Source organism: Myotis daubentonii, chromosome 1, assembly GCF_963259705.1.
Source record: "Myotis daubentonii chromosome 1, mMyoDau2.1, whole genome shotgun sequence".
Classification (NCBI taxonomy): domain Eukaryota; kingdom Metazoa; phylum Chordata; class Mammalia; order Chiroptera; family Vespertilionidae; genus Myotis; species Myotis daubentonii.
Window position 1 is genome coordinate 91310450 of NC_081840.1, and position 13313 is coordinate 91323762.

Consider the following 13313-nt stretch of genomic DNA (forward strand, 5'->3'; position numbering starts at 1 on the left):
TATGAGGAAGAAAGGGAGGAAAGAAAAAAAGGGAGAAAAGAAGGGAAAGAAGGTCTTTCAGCACCCCCTACACCACCTACTAACATGGCAAATCATGAGCCTCAGTTTCAGGATTCATGAAATAAAGATTGATAGCTTAACAGAGAACATGTACTAAGTGTTTATTGTATGCCAGGCATTGTTCTAAGCAGGACTTAGTTTATTTCATTTAATCCCCATAAGAGCTCTTTGTGATAGAAAGTAATCTTATCCCATTTTACAGTAGAGATAATTGAGTCACATTAGATTAAATAACTTGTCTAAAATCTCATAGCTAGGAAGTAGTCTTAATCCCACATAACCCATGATCTTAACCATTGTACGGTGAGGAAGAATTTATAGATTCTTGCATATTCATTGTAAAGTCCCCTTCCTATTGTCTGAGCAGACAAGAGTAATAGTAATAATCACAACAGTTACTTTACCTGCTGTCTCTACACAGGGTTGGCCATTTTTTTAAAGGTTTCTATTGATTTTAGAGAGAGAGAGAAAGGGAGAGGGAGAGGGAGAGGGAGAGAGAAGAAGAGAGAGAGAGAGAGAGAGAGAGAGAGAGAGAGAGAGAGAGAGAGAGATTAACTGGCTGCTTCCTGAAGCTCCCTATTGGGGATTGAGTCCTCAACCTGAGCATGTGCTCTGGCCAGGAATGGAATATTTGACCTCTTTGATCATGGGACCATGCTCAACCAATTAAGCCACACTGGCCAGGGTCACAGTGATGGTCATTTAACATACATTATCCCTGATGTGTACAATTATTGAGCAAGGAAAACTTTATCTCATATTTACTTTAAGATAAGCAAACTAAAGTAGATAGTGTTAATTGATTTGCCTTAAAGCCACCCAACAGTATTTCAGGTCTTTTCTTAAGGGCAGAGCAATTATCTCTCCTTCATTTGCAAACTAATTCAATTTGAGCTTATCTATAATTTAGTTCTTCCCCATTGTATTTATAGACAGAAATATATTTTATTCCCTAACTGGTCAGGTTCAAAAAGCTTAAGTACTTGTACCTTCCCAAAGGCTGGCTTTGCTTCCAAAGAAGCTTTAGAAAGTTCTCCCAGCTGTAGTTTACAAGTCATATGTATTGATCTAAAACAACTGTCTTATTTTGGCTAAAACTAATAGGACTCAATATTGATTTCATTCCAGCAAGGAATGCTCCATAGTCATTGGTAACCAAGTCACTGACCCAATCAGAGTCACTGCCTACAGACTGGAGAAAGGAGCAAAGAACAAGGGCAACAGAATTACTGGGCATAATTACAAGCTTCTGAGACACTGTTTTTGCTTTATGAATAAGCCTTATTATTCAAGAGTGCAGGGGTGGGTCTCTTCCTTGCAAACAGTAAGGTCTCAATATACTTCCTCTTGTTTGAAAATTCACATTCACCTTGAACCTTAAATGACAAAATAAAGCAGATGGATTTAATTGATATTTACAGAACATTTCATTCTAAAGCTAGAGACTATATATTCTTCTCAAGTGCACATGGGACATTCTGAAAGATAGACCACATGTTAGGATACAAAATAAGTCTTTGCAAGTTCAAAAAGATTGAAATCATATCAAGCATCTTCCCGGATCACAGCGGCATGAAACTAGAAATCAACTACAACAAAAAAACTCAAAAACAGTCAAACACATGAAAGGTAAATAGCATGTTATTAAACAATGGATTTAAATTGAGTTACCAATGAGATCAAGGAAGAAATAAAAAACTACCTGGGAACAAACAAAAATGAACACACAACAACCACAAATCTATGGGTTACAACAAAAGCAGTCCTGAGAAGGAAGTTCATAGCATTACAGGCCTACCTCAAGACACAAGAAAAAGCTGAAATAAAGGATCTAACCCGACTACTAATAGAATTTGAAAGAGAACAACAAGCAAAGACTAAACTAGAAGGAAGGAAATAATAAAGATCAGAGTAGAAATAAATGACAGAAACTAAAAAGACAATACAAAAGATCAATGAAACCAAGAGCTTGTTCTTTGAAAAGATAAGCAAGACTGATGAACTTTTAGCCAGACTGATCAAGAAGCAAAGAGAGATGACCCAAATATATAAAGTCAGAAATGAAAGTGGCAAAGTAACAACTGACACCACAGAAATACAAAAGATTGTAAGAAAATGGTATGAAAAATTATATGCATACAAAATGGACAACCTGGGTGAAATAGACAAATACCTGGAAACTCTTCCAAAACTGAACCAGGAAGACCCAGAAAACCTGAAAAGGCTGATTACAACTAATGAAATTGCAGCAATAATAATAATAATAATCATAATAAACTCACAGCAAAATTCTATCAAATATGATCCAGCAATACATGAAAAAGATCATACACCATGACCAAGTGGGATTTATTCCAGGGATGCAAGGCTGGTACAGTAATTTCAAATCAATAAATGTGATACACCATATAAAATGAAGAATAAAAATCACATGATCATATCAATAGATGCAGAAAAAGCATTTGACAAAATTCAGCACCCATTTTTTAAATATATTTTTTATTGATTTCAGAGAAAGGAAGGTAGAGGGAGAGAGATAGAAACATCAATGATAAGAGAATCATTGATCAGCTTCCTCCTACACACCCCCTACTGGGCTCCGAGCCCACAACCCAGGCATGTGTCTTAACCAGGAATTGAACCATGACCTCCTAGTTTATGGATCAACCCTCAAATAATGAGCCACATTGCCTGGGCTCCAGCACCCATTTTTTACAAAAACTCTCAGCAAAGTGGGAATAAGAGAATCATACCTCAACACAATAAAGGTCATGTATGACAAACTTGCAGTCAACAATATACTAAATGAGTAAAAACTAAAAGCATTTGTCTTAAAAACAGGATCAAGACAGGGATATACGCTTTCACCACTATTATTCAATGTTGTACTAGAAATTCTAGCCACAGTGACTAGACAAGAAGAAGAAATAAGAGGCATCAAAATTGGAAAGGAGGAAATAAAACTCATTATTCACAGATGACATGATATTTTACATAGGAAACCCTAAAGACTCCACCAAAAATTTACTATATTTAATAAATGAATTTGGCAAAGTAGCAGGATACAAAATTAATATACAGAAATCAATGGCATTGCTATACACTAATAATGAACTTTCAGAAAGTGAAACTAAAAAAAAAATCCAATTTATTATTGCAAAAACAACAAAAAAATAAGATACCTAGGAATAAACTTAACCAAGGAGGTAAAAGACCTGTACTCAGAAAACTATATGACATTGAAAAAAGAAATTGAGGAAGATACAAACAAGTAGAAGCATATACCATGTTCACAGAGTGGAAGAATCAACATCATTAAAATGTTCATACTACCCAGAGCAATCTATAGATTCAATGCAATTGCTATTAAAATATTATCAGCATATTTCACAGATCTAAAGCAAAGATTTCAAAATTGTATATAGAACCAAAAAAAGACCCTGAATAGCTGTAGCAATTTCGAGAAAGTTGGAGGGATCATGATACTGGATATAAAACTGTACTACAAAGCCATTATAATCAAAAGAGTCTGGTACTGGCACAAGAACAGCCATATAGATCAATGGAACAGAACAGAGATCCCAGAAATTTCCCTATGCCAATCATCTCAGCAATGCAAGTTAAAAGTACAATGAGGTATCACCTCACAGCTGTGAGAATGGCTACCATTAATAAATCAACAAAAGGCAAGTGCTAGTGAGTTTGTGGAGATAAGGGAACCCTAGTACACTGCTGGTGGGAATGCAGACGGCTGCAGACACTGTGGAAAACAGTATGGACTCTCCTCAAAAAATTAAAAATGGCACTGAAGCTTGACTCAGTGATCCCACTTCTGGAAATATATCCTAAGAATCCTGAAACACCAATCAGAAAGAAAATGTGAACTCCTATGTTCATAGCAGCATTATTTATAATAGCTAAGATCTGGAAACAGACAAATGCCCATCAGTAGATGAGTGGATAAAAAATCTGTGGTACATTTACACAATGGAATACTATGTGGCTGTATAAAAGAAGGATCTCTTACCCTTTTCTGCAGCATGGAAGACCTGGAGACCATTATGCTAAGTGAAATAAGCCAATCAGAGAAAGACAAATATCACGTGATCTCACTTATATGTGGAATCTAATGAACAAAATAAAGTGACGAACAAAATAGATCTAGAGGCAAGGATGGATGGAACAGACTGACAGATCTCAGAGGGGAGAGAGTTGTGGGGGATGGGAAGAGATTAACCAAAGAACTTATATACATATATGCATAAGCCCATGGACACAGACAATAGAATGGCAAAGGCCTGGGGTGGGGTGGGGACTGGGTGGAGGGAGAAAGTGGGGGGAAAATAGGGGGCATCTTTAATAATGTCAACAATAAAAAATAAACTTAAAATAAAGTTTATCCTAGAAACTCAAACTTTAGAATAACATTCTTCCCAACCACTGCAGCAGGTAGATATCTACGAAGGGCATTTCTGTGCATCTTATGAGCATAAAGGAATAAGACACTAAGAATCAGTTTACGAAGGAAAGTCACACCATTTCTCCCATTGACTTGGAATTAGAAAAGAAGCAAAATAATAAACACCAAACAGCTAGTTGGTTTAGGTCTTGAAAAGTTTACCAAAGAATGAAAAATCCAACAATTCATTAAAACTAACAGAACTTGGAGAATCTGTTCACATTTATATATACTAATTTATTTATTTGCAAAATTGTTCCAGTTTCATTTATGCTAATATGCATTTCTGGTAGTAATATTTTAATAATTTTTCTTTTCCCAGAGAATAGTTATTTGCATTTGAAGCAATTGCTTATTTATCACACTGACAAGCAAGCAAGAATTGCTATTAGGTTTTTAAGACTTAGACAAAGACTAATTTTATAAGGTTGGACCTTATACAAATGAAGAAAACCCAAAGGAGATTGATATTGTGAATTTATCATATTGCAAGCGTGCCGGGAGCCGGTCCATCCTTGCTGTTTCAAGGGACCTGGCATATATGGCATACGGTTCTTAATATGTTTGCTCACCTTCTTGGCGCTGTGTTTTAACCAAGGTCACCTCTCCGGGAAAGGTTGAATCCCCAGGTAGGGATTTTCCCCTGAAGTTAGGGAGGGAATAAAACCCCTCAAGTAAGTGCCAGGCGGGTAATTAATCCCTTTAACTACGAACAATCATGCTTAAACTACATAATCTTTTCTCCCTGGAATGGAGATAAGAAACGCCCTAACCTTTGTAATAGAGATTGATAGGATTGAATCAACTGGTATAAATACAGTTGTAACAAGACAGAAACACACAGAACTCAGAACACAGAACCAGACAGAGAGACAGAACTTCAGACACAGAACTTAGGAGACAGGGCTGAGAAGACAAGACCAAGAGAGACAGAACTCAGAACACAGAACCTACACGGAGCCTGGAGACAGAAGAACTTCGCTGGAGAGAACATGGCAATAGATCCTGGACTGAACCTGACTACAGAAATTGGCAAGAGAACCTGACTAGAACCTGGTGACTGAACCTGGCTGGAGATCTCAGACAGAACCTGGCTGGAGATCCTAACCAGAACTTCGCTGGAGATCCTGGCTAGAGATCCTGGCTAGGCTGCTGATCAACTGAACGCTGTCTCTTTGTCATTCCTTCTTTGCCAACTCCGTCTCTACCTTTGGGGACCCCTGGACCTGCTGGGGTTGGACCCCAGCACAAGCATTTTTTCAGTGTTCCTACAGATTCATGCCACTTCAGTGAGATTCAAATGAAACTGGTAATGGGGCCTAACATGGGTACAGTTAGTCCCTGAACCTGTACCTTGGGATAGTCCCTGAATTTTTTTTAAAAATGGATTATCTTTTATTGATTTTAGAGAGAAGGGAGAGAGAGAGAAACATTGATCTGCTGCCTCCCTCATACAACCAAACCGGGGATCAAGCTGGCAACCAGGACATGTACCCTGACCTGAACAGCAACCTTTCAGTGCATGAGGTTATGCTCAATCAACCGAGCCACATTGGCCAGGGCACTCTCTTCTTTAAATTGACTGAAGTACATGCCTTCACCTGAGCCAACATTTCAGGGAAAGGATTCACGTGGCTCTGTTACAAACCTTACCCCAGCCTCTATCTCTTTTGAGAAGGTCTCCTGGCCTGTTTAACTACAAATCTGCACTAAACATCAACCCCATCCCCTTCCTCTTATATAACCTGAACCACACCTCTTTTTCTAAGAAAAGTACCAACACTAGCTGATTAGACACGAATGGTGAAAAAACAGTTTCTTCTCAGTGTCCAATTCCCTGTTTTTGACCCTTTCTCTGGAATGTTGTCCCTTAGTAAGGACACACGCACATTTCTGAGAATTCTACTTACCTTGAGTTCTTAATTTGGACAACCATTTTCCCAGAAATCCTGGGGCAGAGACTGTTAGTTGTCCCCAGGTACTTATCCTCTTTTCATTCTGGCTGTCCTGAATACATATTGCATTTCCCAGTCTCCCTTGTTGCTAGGCATTACCATGTGACCAAGTCTGGTCAACTGAATGCAACTGAAAGTAGTTTCAGCAACTTCTGGGAACTCATCTAAAGGTAGGGAGCCTGCTGCCCTCCTCCCTTTTCCTCCTTCCTGCTGGTGGAGTGTCCACATAGGGCTAAAGTGGGCATCTTAGACAGTGAGGTGACTTTTGGTATGGAGGCCATACAGCACAGCAACAAGGAGTTCTGGTCTACCCGTAGGCATTCTTGTCGGAGACAAATGTCTATTTCCTTTAAGCTCCTGCCATTTGGGTTTTCTGCCATTTGTACCTGAACTTAACTCTAACTGATATAGGAGCCCTTCGACGTGCTCCCACAGTAACCTGACCTTGGGTTATTTCTTGTCACTGCACTGTTTTCTTGTCTGAAAGCTCCATGGGGACAGAGACTCCACCTGCCTTATTCACCTTTGCATCCCCATCGCTGTACATGATAGCCGGAACTCAGTAGGCACAATAAAAATTTGTTGAATAAACAAATTAATACTGATTATAGTAACTGCACATACCATTATGTCAGCTGATTCTCAGCTGAACTGGCAGCTTTGTATTTTGCATTTACGTCATTAGTTTGAACATTATACAAGTAAGCAAATAAGAAAAGAAAATTTGGCAAAAATTATATGAAATACAGCTCAGAAATTGCTTGAAAAAATGAAAATGTAGAATTGAAATATCATTAATATTCAAGAAAGCAACTAATCAATCAGCATTAATGGATTGCCAAGTGATTCCTGAGAGCTGTGTGCATGAGAGGGTACTGCGTGAGGCACTGGGACATACCATGGTGCAGCTCTAAGGGAGCCGGCAAGGCTGAATGAGTCAAAGGCAGACACAGATGTGACACATTGAGGATGGCATTTATGTAAGGGGAAGATGCTAGGCAGAGAAGAAAAATATGCATAAAACTATGTTTCAAGCCCAGTGATTTAGTGCTACTGTTTACGGTATGAAATGTTGCTGTTTATATTCTACATCAATGCTAGTCTTGCATTACTATATACTTTTATCCCAAATTGTCAACTGTCTGCAAGAACTATGTCATTGTTCTCATAAAACTAGTAACAGAAAATATGGACAAATAGTTAAAAATTTTAAGTAATATTTTAATTCATTTATTGCCTGGGTGTTCCTTATAATTGAGATTACTTGTCCTAAGTCACAAGGTTGATTTATGTGAAGTAAAGGCCATTTGAAATTTATATGTCAAATGTAAATATGAATATGAGTCTCACCAGGAAGCAGTCCCTACAGTTTTCACCTACTTTGCCAATGATAGATATCTCCTAACTCAACAATATCCTTTCTCCTTCCAGCTGGGAGTAGAAAACCACATTAAAGGCATTCCTTCCTAGAAAGGATGGGGTTATTCTTATTTTGGAGATTTAAAATGCTTAAAATATAAAACAGAAGATCCTTTTTTTTAACCTATCCCTTTATAACCTGGGCCGCAGAAGAGAGCACTGAGAGTGCACTACTATATTGGTGGGCTGACTGAATGTGGGACATACCCCACACCTGCTTACTCCTAATAGAATCCTAAAGTACAGAAACTGGGTCTGAGGTTCATTCCTGTGCCTTCCTCCCTGCTCCACCCCTGTCTTCACCCCAGAATAGTGATGTAATGGGCTTCAGCAGCCTTTTTAACAATAGGAGGAGAGGGTGTGGAAGACAAACTGGGTGCCTGAAAGTTGACTTGAACATAGTTTATTAAAGAACTAGAGGCCCAGTGCATGAATTCATGCATGGGTGGGATCTGACTGGCCCAGCCCCAGTCTGGGTGGATCAGGGTCAGGCTGGCTGGGGGGAGGGGCTGCAGGCGATTGGCTGGTGGGCCCCACCCTTGATTGGGGTGGACCCAGCCATGGGGTGGGGCTGTGGGCAGTGGGCCCAAATGGGGTGGGGAGGTCTGGGTCAGTGGCTGGGGGAGAGGCTGGGGGAGGTTTGGCCGACCAGCCTCACCCCTGATTGGTGTGTGTGTGGGGGGGGTGATTAGGGGTGGAGCTGGCTGGGGAGAGGGGCCGCAGGCTGATTGGGGTGGTGGGGGCTGATCCGAGGTGAGGCCGGCCATGGGGAGGGGCTGTGGGTGGTGGGCCAGCCAGCCCCACCCCTGAATGGGGTGGGGAGGTCTGATTGGGGTCAGCATCTGGGGGAGAGGCTAGGGGAGGATAGATGACCAGCCCCACCTCTGATTGGTGTGTGGGGGGAACGATCAAGGGTGGAGCTGGCTGGGGAGAGGGGCTGCAGGCTGATGGACTGGTGGGGGCTGATGGGGGTGAGGCTGGCCATGGGGAGGGGCTGTGCGTGGTGGGCAAGCCAGCCCCGCCCCAGAATGGGGTGGGGGGGGCTCATTGGAGGCCAGTGGCTTGGGTGAGGGGCCATAGTGGTTGGCTGGCCAGCCCTGCCCCAGATCAGGGTGGGGGTGATCAGGGGCAGAGCTGGCTGGGGGCAGGGGCTGAAGGCTGTTGGCTGGCTGGCCCCACACCCTATTGGAATGAGGGGTGCAATCAGGGGCAGGCCGGCAGGGGGGAAGGGCCGCTGGAGGTTGGCCAGCTGGCCCCACCCCATGATCAGGCCAGTTCGCTGGCCGTAGTGGGCATCATAGCAATGGTCGTTCGGGTTGCTGGCTTTTTATATATATAGATAATGTCAAGTGCTCCTTCAGTTAAGGTCTTAGTCTATTTTAACTATTCATAATGTTATTATACACTAATCTGTTCTAATATATATTACAGTAGGTCCTCAGGTTACGTCAGAGATCCGTTCCTATGGCGCAACGTAATGCGATTTCTGCCATCAACTGGAACCCACCTACATAAGCACCTACGTCACTCACATGGAGCACATACACAGCAGTAGTGAAGTGAAATAGTAAAAAAAAATTAAAAGAAAGATAACAATTCCTGACCTTTACTTGTGGTAAATAAATAATAAAAAAACATAAAGCACATATGTACATACGTCAAAATGACAGAACTTTTTTTTTTTATGAATAAATGGGAGATGGCGATGTAACCACGAAACAACGTACGTCGAGTCTGATGTAACCCGAGGACTGTCTGCATTTGAGAACAGAGTATTCTAAATTTACCCTCTTGTCACTGTATCAAGTAATTGTTCCTTTCTCTAAAATTCCATTATGTAACAATTACTATATATATTTTATATTACCAATTATATGACATTACTTTACAAATATCAAGACAGAATTTATAATACCATGCTATGGCTAGTAATATATAGAAATAAATATCCAGACATCGTAGTCTTTGTGAATGACATCTAGATTTGTGAAAATGTGTGGTCACATACAAACCATGAGCTCTTTAAGCAAAGGGAGTACTCAACGTTATAGGCCCACTGAGTGAATAATGTAAAGTACATGAAATGCACTCAAGAAGTTCTCTATCTACACTCACTTCTTTGGTGATCTCACCCCAACCCATGGTTTTAATTAGCATCTACAAGCTAACAACTCACTGATTTACATTTCTAATTCAGGCTTTTCTTCCAAAGTCTAGACTTAAGTATCCTATTGCTTATTTGACATCTCTGCTTGGATATTTAATATCCATCTCAAAATGCACACGTCTGAAACAGGATCCTCACCCTCCTCCCTCCATCCCAAACAAAACAAAACAAAAACTAACCTGTTCAACCTTATAATCATCATGAACTCTTCTTTCTCTCAAAACCCTTTTCCAATCTATCTGAAGATATCCATTGGCTTTACTTTAAAATATATCGAGACTTTTACCATCTCTCACTTCCTCCACTGCCCCTGCCTCTGGTCAAAGTCAGGAACATCATTTCTCGCTGATTAATTGCAGCACCTCATTAACAGGCCTCCCTCCTTCCACCTTTGACCCCTTCCACCTGCTCTCACCCTGCAGCCAGAGTGATCTTTTAAAAGGGTAAGTAATTTCCTGTCATTCTTCTGGTCAACAATGGCTCCCCATCTCACTCAGAGAAAACCATACAGAATCTGGGTCTGCATACTTCTCTCACCAACTCTTTCTACTCTCCCACTCACTCATTCTGTTCTGGCCACTTGCCTCTTTGCTGTTTCCCAAACTTGCTAGCACTGCTTCAGCTTTCAGCCTTTACACTAGCTGTTTCCTCGGCTGGGAATGCTCTTCCCCCAGGTTCCACTTGACCAACTTCCTTCACATGGTCAGTGAGTAACCCTGACCCCTGTAGCACATAGGCCTGTCTCTCCTCACCCAGCACTGAGAAAACTTCATGTGCTGTGTTATTTCCTCTTCCCATAGTACTTAGCAACTTTTAGCACATTCCATTAGTACTTATTTATTATGTTTATTAGAGACCCGGTGCATGAAATTCATGCACTGGGGGGAGGGGTTGTCCTTCAGCCCAACCTGCACCCTTTCCAACCTGGGACCCCCTCAGGGGATGTCCAACTGCTGGTTTTAGGCCCACAGGGATCGGAACTAAACCAGCAGTCAGAGATCCCTCTCACAATCCGGGACCACTGGCTCCCAACCACTCGCCTGCCTGCCTGCCTGATTGCCCCTAACCACTTCTGCCTGCCAGCCTGATCACCCCCTAACCACTCCCCTGCCAGCCTGATGGACACCTGACTGCTCCCCTGCTAGCCCAATTGCCCCCAACTGCCCTCCCCTGCAGGCCGGGTCACCCCTAACTGCCCTCCCTGCCAGCCTGATCGCCCCCAACTGCCTTCCCCCACCAGCCATCTTGTAGTGGCCATCTTTGACCACGAGGGGGGGGGGTGGTGGCCATCTGTGTGAGGGTGCGATGGTCAATTTGCACATTACCTCTTTATTATATAGGCTTGTTTCCTGTCTCTCCCAGTAGAATGTAACTTTCACTAGGGCAGAGATCTTTGTCTGTACTATCCACTGATATGCACTAAGTACTCAGAATGTGCCTGATACATAGCAGTTGCTCAATAAATATTTTTTTAAAAGAACAATTGAATTATATAAAATATAAACCTACATTAATGAGATCCCTTTTCAGTGGTATGAAGTTTTATGAGTTTAGTTTATAGAAGGGGACTCAGTCATTCAAGGAATCCACTATAATGTTTAAAATAGGAAGTAAGTCTACTGATAGGTTCTGAGTCCATACCTTTCCTCTAAGTAGAGCAGATATATTCCAAAGATAATTGTGGTGACATTTTATAAAACAGAAAGCATCTTAACATCCCCTTGAACTACAACAGGATAGTGGTGCAGACAGAGAATTGAGGCATTCAAGTGTCCCCAATATGTCAGTTTCAGGTAAAAGCCACGCCACCCTTATCAAGCCCCAAAATCTCTTCATTGTACTTTAGCCCCTTCCTGGGCATTTTCAAATTAAATCTAAAACTTCTCTTTTGTCCTTTGAAATTCACTCTGTTCTAACCATTACCTTAACTGATTTTGTTAAACATGTTTAACTCTTTAAAATATAAAAATATATTTTTATTGTTTAAGAGAACCACAGAGGAATAATGGTTTCAAACTTCATAAATTTGAAATTCAAAATTAGAACAGATACAGACAGAAATGATATTTTTTCATCTACTCTACTAGTCAAGCAAATCATTACAACATCCTATTTGATAGCCTGCCCAGAAAATGTGGTAGCCCTATTGAATTATAAGCAATGTGAGACTCATAAAGGGAAATCAAATATTTTATGCTTTCCCCCAATAACAGTTAAGGCCCACTACCTTTGTGGCACAGTAAATTAATTTATGCACACAGAATTGGCTAAATGGGCAATATGATTTGCAGATTTGAAGTATGTTGTTAAAAGTTATGCTTTTGAGCAAGCCACAGCCTTCCTTGAAAAAATTGAAGCAAATATTTTCCTAGATGGTTACTATTAGCATGTATTTTTCTAACAAAACTAACACTAAGCAATAGCTGTTAGCACATATTTAAAGGGAGTAATTTCATCATTGCATCCTTCCTCTCATAGTTTATTATTTAATAGTCTTAAGAATTTAGAAAAATCCTACGTGAAATAAGTTAGTCACACAAAGCTAAGAACCATATGATTTCACTCAGATGTGGGATATAAAACTGAAACTCATGGACACAGATAGCACTGTGGTAGTTACTAGAGCGGAGGGTGTAGGTAGGTGGTGGGGGTGGAGGGAGACTAATATATGGTGACGGATGATGATTTGACTTTGGGTGCAATATACAGACGTATCATAGAAATGTACACTTGAAACCTATCTAACAGTATTAACCACTGTCATCACAATAAATTTAATTTAAAAATTGTAAATAAATAAAAACAATAAAAAGATTCAATGCTCATTTCCAAAAAAATAATTGAGAAAAACATATATTTTATATTTCAGAGTCACAAATATATGCATACATTATGGTCTAGAAATTATAGTAGCTAGAACATGTACAGGGAGGGAGAAAAATTGAGGCAGAGTTTAAAACTATGTGAGTTTTCCTAAAAAATAAAACTCTGAATGAAAATATAGAAAGGTTGAAAAATTTTAAATTAATAATAATCTCACTTATAAACAAAGTTTTTATATTAATTATTACTCAATTTTAGTCAATGTAATAGCTTTAAAATTTTTTACTCAATTTTAGCACAATGTAATAGCTTTAAAAAATTATGGTTTGGTATTTTAATTCAATGGAAATTATTTTTTATTTTTATTTTGTGTTATTAAGCTCTATATTAGATCCCAAACAAGCTCCAATGCACTTCGGTAAATGGCCCA

The 13313-nt window shown here is 40.1% G+C and overlaps 1 protein-coding gene across 3 annotated transcripts in view; it reads right to left on the reverse strand.

Moving 5' to 3' along the window:
• SLC25A21 (solute carrier family 25 member 21) overlaps positions 1–13313 on the reverse strand; it is a 553761-nt gene that overhangs the window by 206590 nt on the left and 333858 nt on the right. The window lies entirely within an intron of this gene.